Genomic DNA, 11,677 nt, shown 5'->3' with positions numbered 1-11,677 from the left:
TTTTGATCAATAGAACAATTAGTAAAATATTATTTGCCTCTGGACAAGACTAAAAGGTGTGGACGTAAAATATTTATGAATAATATGAATCGAATTGAATAAATACAAAGATTCATCCTCTTAAAAATAAATGAGGCGAGATTGTTGTGTGCATAAAAAACGCCCTAAAACATTGTTTAAGGACGCAAAAAGAATACAATAAAATAAAATAAATCTGATGTGTTTACAGCAGAAAACTTAACAAATAAAAAGTAGATATATAAAAATCAAATGAAAGTTGATAATGGGAAACGATATAATAAACAAAATTACGATTAAAATAGAATTTTATTTGAATAAAGAATTATTTACACGTCGATTAAATTAAACATACTTCCAGCCGATAGGGATAGAAGTAGTAGCAGAAGTTTATAGCTCACGACTTGCACGAGAAATAATAAATAAATTAAATATAGTATTTAGATACAACAAAAATTAGCCAAATAACCAACACAATCGCCATTGGACACGACTAAAAGGCAAAGAGCAAAGATCAGAAAGTGTACGCAAGATATAAACAAATATTTAATAATCAATTCGATTAAAATTAATATAAAAAAAAAACACATTTTTTTGCGAAATTCCACAAATGAAAGCAGTTGGCGCAATTACCGAAATCCTGGGTCATAGGGAAACCCCTTAAACCACTTTAAAAAAAAAAAAAAACAAAATATATATTTATTTAAAAAAAATAAAAAAAAGAAAATCAATTGAACGAGTCAAAAGAAAGAAAAAAAAACACATTATCCAAGGGATATATGTATATATTACTTTTCAGAAATATATTGTATTAAAAAAAATTGTATAAAAAGAAAATAAATTAAGTAAGAAAAAGATCTGTGCTGGACGAGGCTCAGCCACAGACTGAGCAGAAAGTGAATTTCCCATTCGAAGGAAAACTAATTGAAGGCAATTCAAAGGCTACTTTGATGATATTCAAATGCCAAAATCGAAACGAAAATCTGCGACGTATACAAATTCATCTAAAACTTAACTTGAATGTATCATAATATACCCTAAACCCATTGAAAATGGCTCGACGGCTAGGGTATGATGTTTTTGTGCTTGTGTATGTAACAGGCAGGAGGATGCATCTGCGAACCCATAAAGTATATAGATTCTTGATCAGCATCAGCAGTCGAGTCGATCTAGCCATGTCCGTCTGTCCGTCTGTGTGAATGCAAGGATATCAGAATGTAGCTCCTTCCAGTGCATGCGCAGTGCATGTTTCCGATAATCGATAAATTGCACCGTTGCCAAGCAATCGATAACAATCGATATCGAAATCGTGTTTTTTTTTAGCAAATCTCGTCATATTTGCAAGCAACTTCCTGAATAGTATATATTTATATTAATATATCTTTCATTTCAGGCACACCAAAGCTTTAAATCAAGTAAATCCTTTGCCAAATAATGTCCCATTTTGGACTCGTAAGTATCAGGACTATCGATTGGTATAAAAATTACGTTCACGCGTTTTTGCTCAAAATCGAGTTCGCTTCGCAGATTAAAAACTTTTTTGATGAATTTGCTTGAATATCTCGCGTAAATACGAGCAGGCGAGTCCTGTGTCTGCCCGAAGGACATTAAAATCGAAATGAAGGATTTTCATACTTTTTATTACGAGTTTCAAGCTGGCAGGATAAGGGCTAAGTGTTGTGCAAAGTACATCAAAATCGTCCTTATGGTTGCCAAAATATGTGCATTGTCTCCTTAAGGACACTACATTGTTCGCCTTAAGGAGCACTCGGATGTCCTTTGCACAACATGTAGTCCTTATCCTGCCAACATAGAATATGTAATAAAGAGAGCGAAAATCCTTCAAGAAGCTGAGCAAAAGCGTTTTTTGTCGGGAGAAATAAAAGGCTCTAGATCGGCCGTATCCTTGCCGATCATGATGGCCGTTGGCCAAGCGTTAGTCCTCATCCATCCAATTCAGAATATATATTGACAAGGACGAAAGTCCTTCGGACAGCCTAGAGATGAGTACGATTCGTTCGTAAATTAACAAAGCCATAACTCGGCCGTATCCTAGCGTATCCCGACAAGTCCGGTGTCAAACAAATCGTATGAGCAAGGACCATAAACTGTCCAAAGGACAACAAAATCGTCCTTGCCGTTTCCGATATATGGCTAAATTTCTAAAAAGGACATTTTTCAATAGGCCATAACTCGGCCAAATCCTGAAGGATATCGAAAGGATATGCATTTTTGAACTCGTTGTGAGCCGAACTATCGATTGGCATTCAAGGATTTCCAGGATTCGACAAAAAATTTCGTCGAAATTTTTCCTAGGGGGTTAGTCGCAAAATCGAAAAGTGCCAGGCTAACTTTGCCATTTGAAGGACTACGGGGATGTCCTTTGGCCAGTAGATAGTCCTCAGCCTCCCATTGAAGAATTTACAGCCCAAAGGACGAAAGTCCTTCGGACAAAAAAGTTTTAAGGACAAATTTGTATACCTAAAATAGGCCATAACTCGGCTGCATCCTTGCGTATCCTTGCGAGTCATAGGTCAAAAGAATTGTATTAACCAGGACTACTAGCTGGCCAAGTTTCATTAAGATCGTCCTTGTGGTTTTGTAGATATTTAAGAAAATGTGTTTTCAACCCATTTCCGTGCGCGCCGCGACGAAAATTTTACAAGTCAAAATACAAGTACCGGGATTCTTAGATGACCCCATATTTTTATGATGCAGATCGATGCAGACGGTTCATACGATCCTAACGCACCATGTCCTTTGAAAATCTGCAAGGACATGACCGAGTTATGTCCTTTTTTCTTCACAAAATATGCCTTTATATATATTCTGTTTTTTTTTTTTAATTTAAATGTGTTTTTATCTTTGCAGGCTGACAAATTAGGGACTACAACGAGCTCCAAGGACCTTTACGAAGGATAATGCAGATTTTTCCAGGATTGGACTTCAATTAAGCCGGATTTAGTTATTTTACGTTAAAATTAGCTAAAATTGTAATTTATGCTCGATTTGTATAGTTTTAAGAGAAAAATTTAAGAATATAATGTTAAAAAGAACAAAATTTATAAATACCCCCATTGCATACCCTCACGGGTCGCCCTGGTCGGCGGCTACGCCCCAAATTTTCCCTAAAATTCCCCTCAAATACCAGGCGAACAGAAATGCCCAGAAGGTCGCTGAGTGAGTTGAATAAAAATATTCATTGCATAGCATTAAGGGGCAAAAATGTAACTCATTTAAAATGAGTGCTGTTAAATAGCAGCTCATGTTAAATGAGCGCTGTAAGCCGGCTGCAGCTGATGTAAAAGGGCTCCTGAAAGAAAAAGCATACATGTTTTTGGACCATTTCAATGCACATTTTGCAACGATTTGATCCTTTAGGTTCCCAAGGACTATATCAATGGTATGGCATAACCAAGGATATGCTAGTCAACTAGCAACCATTTAGGGGGCGCGGCACTGTCGCTGGAGGCGGCTGTTAAGGAAAAGCATACATATTTTGGAGTCCGTTCCTACGCATTTTGCAAGAACTTTGTCCTTTAGGTTCGCTAGGACTATATCCATGATAGGGAACAACCAAGGATATTAAGGTCAACTAGGTACCATGAACGTTGCTGATCAGATGTTGTCCATGAACGTTGCCAGATTGAGCTGAAACACACACAAAATGAAAAATATATTAGTTTTTGTCAACTAAAATACATTGATTAATCGGACATACCTTTAAGGATTCCTGAGTCTTTAAAATTAACAGAATTCAACAAAATATTGATTTGATTTAAATACGATTTCGTTTAAGGTATATCCATGGCAAGATCAGTGAGGTACCAACGTTATTGAGTGAGTTGTTCTTGAAAAGCAGAAAAAATCGAATTAGTATTTAGCATGATTTTAATATCGGTTTAAATAAGTCCGATTTCCGAGATATTAAAAAAATCATCGAAAAAGTTTCGATTATCGCAAAACCTCGATTTTGAAAAACAACGTGATGAGTTAATGGAAGGTCATATCGCTGGAGTTATGTCGTTTTGGAACGTCATATCTCCACGCGGAGCTATGTCGTTTTGGAACGTCATATCTCCGCGCGGAGTTATGTCGTTTTGGAACGTCATATCTCCACGCGGAGCTATGTCGTTTTGGAACGTCATATCTCCGCGCGGAGTTATGTCGTTTTGGAACGTCATATCTCCGCGCGGAGTTATGTCGTTTTGGAACGTCATATCTCCGCGCGGAGTTATGTCGTTTTGGAACGTCATATCTCCGCGCGGAGTTATGTCGTTTTGGAACGTCATATCTCCGCGCGGAGTTATGTCGTTTTGGAACGTCATATCTCCGCGCGGAGTTATGTCGTTTTGGAACGTCATATCTCCGCGCGGAGTTATGTCGTTTTGGAACGTCATATCTCCGCGCGGAGTTATGTCGTTTTGGAACGTCATATCTCCGCGCGGAGCTATTACCCGAGATATTAAAAAATCATCGAAAAAGTTTCGATTATCGCAAAACCTCGATTTTGAAAAACAACGTGATGATTTTATGGAACGTCATATCTCCGCGCGGAGTTATGTCGTTTTGGAACGTCATATCTCCGCGCGGAGTTATGTCGTTTTGGAACGTCATATCTCCGCGCGGAGTTATGTCGTTTTGGAACGTCATATCTCCGCGCGGAGTTATGTCGTTTTGGAACGTCATATCTCCGCGCGGAGTTATGTCGTTTTGGAACGTCATATCTCCGCGCGGAGTTATGTCGTTTTGGAACGTCATATCTCCGCGCGGAGTTATGTCGTTTTGGAACGTCATATCTCCGCGCGGAGTTATGTCGTTTTGGAACGTCATATCTCCGCGCGGAGTTATGTCGTTTTGGAACGTCATATCTCCGCGCGGAGCTTTTACCCGAGATATTAAAAAAATCATCGAAAAAGTTTCGATTATCGCAAAACCTCGATTTTGAAAAACAACGTGATGATTTTATGGAAGGTCATATCGCTGGAGCTATGTCGTTTCGGAACGTCATATCTCCGCGCGGAGTTATGTTGTTTTGGAATGTCATATCTCCGCGCGGAGTTATGTCGTTGTGGAACGTCATATCTCCGCGCGGAGTTATGTCGTTTTGGAACGTCATATCTCCGCGCGGAGCTATTACCCGAGATATTAAAAAAATCATCGAAAAAGTTTCGATTATCGCAAAACCTCGATTTTGAAAAACAACGTGATGATTTTATGGAAGGCCATATCGCTGGAGTTATGTCGTTTCGGAACGTCATATCTCCGCGCGGAGTTATGTCGTTGTGGAACGTCATATATCCGCGCGGAGTTATGTCGTTTTGGAACGTCATATCTCCGCGCGGAGCTATTACCCGAGATATTAAAAAAATCATCGAAAAAGTTTCGATTATCGCAAAACCTCGATTTTGAAAAACAACGTGATGATTTTATGGAACGTCATATCTCCGCGCGGAGTTATGTCGTTTTGGAACGTCATATCTCCGCGCGGAGTTATGTCGTTTTGGAACGTCATATCTCCGCGCGGAGTTATGTCGTTTTGGAACGTCATATCTCCGCGCGGAGCTATTACCCGAGATATTAAAAATATTATCGAAAAAGTTTCGATTTTCGCACCGACCTCGATTTTGAAAAAAAACGTTATGTAACCCCTTGTCATCCGTACGAATACAAAAAGCCATCAAATATAAAAATCAGACAATGTTCACCCGAGATATTCCAAAAAAATCATTAATAAAGTTTTGATTTCGAGTCGAAAAAGGGTTGACTTAACGAGCGAATCGTTTTTTTGTCTATAACATTTTTTTTTTAATTAAACGATGTTTAATTTGCTTTGAATGCCAATTGATGGTAGGGATCCGTATGCATTCAAAAATGTATAACATTTTAAAATCAAACATTATTTACCCGAGGTATCAAAAAAATCATCAAAAAAGTTTCGATTATCGCAAAACCTCGATTTTGAAAAACAACGTGATGATTTAATGGAAGGTCATATCGCGGGAGTTATGTCGTTTTGGAACGTCATATCTCCACGCGGAGTTATGTCGTTTTGGAAGGTCATATCTCCGCGCGGAGTTATGTCGTTTTGGAACGTCATATCTCCACGCGGAGTTATGTCGTTTTGGAAGGTCATATCTCCGCGCGGAGTTATGTCGTTTTGGAACGTCATATCTCCGCGCGGAGTTATGTTGTTTTGGAACGTCATATCTCCGCGCGGAGTTATGTCGTTTTGGAACGCGCGGAGTTATGTTGTTTTGGAATGTCATATCTCCGCGCGGAGTTATGTCGTTTTGGAACGTCATATCTCCGCGCGGAGTTATGTCGTTTTGGAACGTCATATCTCCGCGCGGAGTTATGTCGTTTTGGAACGTCATATCTCCGCGCGGAGTTATGTCGTTTTGGAACGCGCGGAGTTATGTCGTTTTGGAACGTCATATCTCCGCGCGGAGTTATGTCGTTTTGGAACGTCATATCTCCGCGCGGAGTTATGTCGTTTTGGAACGTCATATCTCCGCGCGGAGTTATGTCGTTTTGGAACGTCATATCTCCGCGCGGAGCTATTACCCGAGATATTAAAAAAATCATCGAAAAAGTTTCGATTATCGCAAAACCTCGATTTTGAAAAACAACGTGATGATTTTATGGAAGGTGTTATCGCGGGAGTTATGTCGTTTTGGAAGGTCATATCTCCTCGCGGAGTTATGTTGTTTTGGAACGTCATATCTCCGCGCGGAGCTATTACCCGAGATATTAAAAAAATCATCGAAAAAGTTTCGATTATCGCACCGACCTTGATTTTGAAAAAAAACGTGATGTAACCCCTTGTCATTTTGTCGATGTGGGTTTTTATTTTTATTCTGTTGATGCCAATCGATAGTACCGATCCTTACGAGTCCAAAATGGTATACAATTCCAAAATCCGACTTTATTTGGCCGAGATATTTAAAATAATCATGAAAAAAGGTCGAATTTAGAAACAAGTCGTTTTTTGGTCAACAAATTTTTTGAACCCATCGATTTTAAGTTTGTTTATATGTCAATTAATAGTAGGGATCCGTACGAATACAAAAAGGCATCAAATATAAAAATCAGACAATGTTCACCCGAGATATTCCAAAAAAATCATCAATAAAGTTTTGATTTCGAGTCGAAAAAAGGTTGACTTTACGAGCGAATCGTTTTTTTGTCTACAACATTTTTTTTTTAATTAAACGATGTTTAATTTGCTTTGAATGCCAATTGATGGTAGGGATCCGTATGCATTCAAAAATGTATAACATTTTAAAATCAAACATTATTTACCCGAGGTATCAAAAAAATCATCAAAAAAGTTTCGATTATCGCAAAACCTCGATTTTGAAAAACAACGTGATGACTTTATGGAAGGTCATATCGCGGGAGTTACGTCGTTTTGGAACGTCATATCTCCACGCGGAGTTATGTCGTTTTGGAACGTCATATCTCCGCGCGGAGTTATGTCGTTTTGGAACGTCATATCTCCGCGCGGAGTTATGTCGTTGTGGAACGTCATATCTCCGCGCGGAGTTATGTCGTTTTGGAACGTCATATCTCCGCGCGGAGTTACGTCGTTTTGGAACGTCATATCTCCGCGTGGAGTTATGTCGTTTTGGAACGTCATATCTCCGCGCGGAGCTTTTACCCGAGATATTAAAAAAATCATCGAAAAAGTTTCGATTATCGCAAAACCTCGATTTTGAAAAACAACGTGATGATTTTATGGAAGGTCATATCGCTGGAGCTTTGTCGTTTCGGAACGTCATATCTCCGCGCGGAGTTATGTTGTTTTGGAATGTCATATCTCCGCGCGGAGTTATGTCGTTGTGGAACGTCATATCTCCGCGCGGAGTTATGTCGTTTTGGAACGTCATATCTCCGCGCGGAGCTATTACCCGAGATATTAAAAAAATCATCGAAAAAGTTTCGAGTATCGCAAAACCTCGATTTTGAAAAACAACGTGATGATTTTATGGAAGGTCATATCGCTGGAGTTATGTCGTTTCGGAACGTCATATCTCCGCGCGGAGTTATGTCGTTGTGGAACGTCATATCTCCGCGCGGAGTTATGTCGTTTTGGAACGTCATATCTCCGCGTGGAGTTATGTCGTTTTGGAACGTCATATCTCCGCGCGGAGCTTTTACCCGAGATATTAAAAAAATCATCGAAAAAGTTTCGATTATCGCAAAACCTCGATTTTGAAAAACAACGTGATGATTTTATGGAACGTCATATCTCCACGCGGAGTTATGTCGTTTTGGAACGTCATATCTCCGCGCGGAGTTATGTCGTTTTGGAACGTCATATCTCCGCGCGGAGTTATGTCGTTTTGGAACGTCATATCTCCGCGTGGAGTTATGTCGTTTTGGAACGTCATATCTCCGCGCGGAGCTTTTACCCGAGATATTAAAAAAATCATCGAAAAAGTTTCGATTATCGCAAAACCTCGATTTTGAAAAACAACGTGATGATTTTATGGAAGGTCATATCGCTGGAGCTTTGTCGTTTCGGAACGTCATATCTCCGCGCGGAGTTATGTTGTTTTGGAATGTCATATCTCCGCGCGGAGTTATGTCGTTGTGGAACGTCATATCTCCGCGCGGAGTTATGTCGTTTTGGAACGTCATATCTCCGCGCGGAGCTATTACCCGAGATATTAAAAAAATCATCGAAAAAGTTTCGAGTATCGCAAAACCTCGATTTTGAAAAACAACGTGATGATTTTATGGAAGGTCATATCGCTGGAGTTATGTCGTTTCGGAACGTCATATCTCCGCGCGGAGTTATGTTGTTTTGGAATGTCATATCTCCGCGCGGAGTTATGTCGTTGTGGAACGTCATATCTCCGCGCGGAGTTATGTCGTTGTGGAACGTCATATCTCCGCGCGGAGTTATGTCGTTGTGGAACGTCATATCTCCGCGCGGAGTTATGTTGTTTTGGAATGTCATATCTCCGCGCGGTGTTATGTCGTTGTGGAATGTCATATCTCCGCGCGGAGTTATGTCGCTTTGCAACGTCATATCTCCGCGCGGAGCTATTACCCGAGATATTAAAAATATTATCGAAAAAGTTTCGATTTTCGCACCGACCTTGATTTTGAAAAAAAACGTGATGTAACCCCTTGTCATTTTGTCGATGTGGGTCAAAATTTAGATTTTTATTCTGTTGATGCCAATCGATAGTACCGATCCTTACGAGTCCAAAATGGTATACAATTCCAAAATCCGACTTTATTTGGCCGAGATATTTAAAATAATCATGAAAAAAGGTCGAATTTAGAAACAAGTCGTTTTTTGGTCAACAAATTTTTTGAACCCATCGATTTTAAGTTTGTTTATATGTCAATTAATAGTAGGGATCCGTACGAATACAAAAAGGCATCAAATATAAAAATCAGACAATGTTCACCCGAGATATTCCAAAAAAATCATCAATAAAGTTTTGATTTCGAGTCGAAAAAAGGTTGACTTTACGAGCGAATCGTTTTTTTGTCTACAACATTTTTTTTTTAATTAAACTATGTTTAATTTGCTTTGAATGCCAATTGATGGTAGGGATCCGTATGCATTCAAAAATGTATAACATTTTAAAATCAAACATTATTTACCCGAGGTATCAAAAAAATCATCAAAAAAGTTTCGATTATCGCAAAACCTCGATTTTGAAAAACAACGTGATGATTTAATGGAAGGTCATATCGCGGGAGTTATGTCGTTTTGGAACGTCATATCTCCACGCGGAGTTATGTCGTTTTGGAAGGTCATATCTCCGCGCGGAGTTATGTCGTTTTGGAACGTCATATCTCCGCGCGGAGTTATGTCGTTTTGGAACGTCATATCTCCGCGCGGAGTTATGTCGTTTTGGAACGTCATATCTCCGCGCGGAGTTATGTCGTTTTGGAACGTCATATCTCCGCGCGGAGTTATGTCGTTTTGGAACGTCATATCTCCGCGCGGAGCTATTACCCGAGATATTAAAAAAATCATCGAAAAAGTTTCGATTATCGCAAAACCTCGATTTTGAAAAACAACGTGATGATTTTATGGAAGGTCATATCGCTGGAGTTATGTCGTTTCGGAACGTCATATCTCCGCGCGGAGTTATGTCGTTTTGGAACGTCATATCTCCGCGCGGAGTTATGTCGTTTTGGAACGTCATATCTCCGCGCGGAGTTATGTCGTTTTGGAACGTCATATCTCCGCGCGGAGTTATGTCGTTTTGGAACGTCATATCTCCGCGCGGAGTTATGTCGTTTTGGAACGCGCGGAGTTATGTTGTTTTGGAATGTCATATCTCCGCGCGGAGTTATGTTGTTTTGGAACGTCATATCTCCGCGCGGAGTTATGTCGTTTTGGAACGTCATATCTCCGCGCGGAGTTATGTCGTTTTGGAACGTCATATCTCCGCGCGGAGTTATGTCGTTTTGGAACGTCATATCTCCGCGCGGAGCTATTACCCGAGATATTAAAAAAATCATCGAAAAAGTTTCGATTATCGCAAAACCTCGATTTTGAAAAACAACGTGATGATTTTATGGAAGGTCATATCGCTGGAGTTATGTCGTTTCGGAACGTCATATCTCCGCGCGGAGTTATGTCGTTTTGGAACGTCATATCTCCGCGCGGAGTTATGTCGTTTTGGAACGTCATATCTCCGCGCGGAGTTATGTCGTTTTGGAACGTCATATCTCCGCGCGGAGTTATGTCGTTTTGGAACGTCATATCTCCGCGCGGAGTTATGTCGTTTTGGAACGCGCGGAGTTATGTTGTTTTGGAATGTCATATCTCCGCGCGGAGTTATGTCGTTTTGGAAGGTCATATCTCCGCGCGGAGTTATGTCGTTTTGGAACGTCATATCTCCGCGCGGAGTTATGTCGTTTTGGAACGTCATATCTCCGCGCGGAGCTATTACCCGAGATATTAAAAAATCATCGAAAAAGTTTCGATTATCGCAAAACTTCGATTTTGAAAAACAACGTGATGATTTTATGGAAGGTCATATCGCTGGAGTTATGTCGTTTTGGAACGTCATATCTCCGCGCGGAGTTATGTCGTTTCGGAACGTCATATCTCCGCGTGGAGTTATGTCGTTTTGGAACGTCATATCTCCGCGCGGAGCTTTTACCCGAGATATTAAAAAAATTATCGAAAAAGTTTCGATTTTGGAAGATCATATCGCTGGAGTTATGTCGCTTTGGAACGTCATATCTCCGCGCTGAGTTATGTTGTTTTGGAATGTCATATCTCCGCGCGGAGTTATGTCGTTTTGGAACGTCATATCTCCGCGCGGAGCTATTACCCGAGATATTAAAAAAATCATCGAAAAAGTTTCGATTATCGCAAAACCTCGATTTTGAAAAACAACGTGATGATTTTATGGAAGGTCATATCGCGGGAGCAATGTCGTTTTGGAACGTCATATCTCCAGGCGGAGTTATGTCGTTTTAGAAGGTCATATCTCCGCGCGGAGTTATGTCGTTTTGGAACGTCATATCTCCGCGCGGAGTTATGTCGTTTCGGAACGTCATATCTCCGCGCGGAGTTATGTCGTTTCGGAACGTCATATCTCCGCGCGGAGCTATTACCCGAGATATTAAAAAATCATCGAAAAAGTTTCGATTATCGCAAAACTTCGATTTT

General features: G+C 40.1%; 1 long non-coding RNA gene across 5 annotated transcripts in view; it reads left to right on the top strand.

Annotated features, from left to right (window-relative positions):
* LOC26531121 (uncharacterized) overlaps positions 1 to 3,059 on the top strand; it is a 191,748-nt gene extending 188,689 nt beyond the window's left edge. For 2 of the 5 annotated variants that reach the window (XR_011417406.1, XR_011417407.1), the window contains exons 8-9: positions 1,412 to 1,470; positions 2,890 to 3,056. This is a non-coding gene — a long non-coding RNA (uncharacterized lncRNA). Of the gene's footprint in view, positions 1 to 1,411; positions 1,471 to 2,889 lie in introns of all 5 variants that reach the window. The other 3 variants (XR_004303044.2, XR_001449797.3, XR_004303045.2) reach the window with 3 other exon arrangements.
* Positions 3,060 to 11,677: the final 8,618 nt, after the last annotated feature.

Source organism: Drosophila virilis, chromosome X (assembly GCF_030788295.1).
Source record: "Drosophila virilis strain 15010-1051.87 chromosome X, Dvir_AGI_RSII-ME, whole genome shotgun sequence".
NCBI classification, from domain to species: Eukaryota; Metazoa; Arthropoda; class Insecta; order Diptera; family Drosophilidae; genus Drosophila; species Drosophila virilis.
The sequence above is the reverse complement of the archived record's forward strand: the minus strand, read 5'-3'. Positions and strand labels throughout refer to the sequence as shown.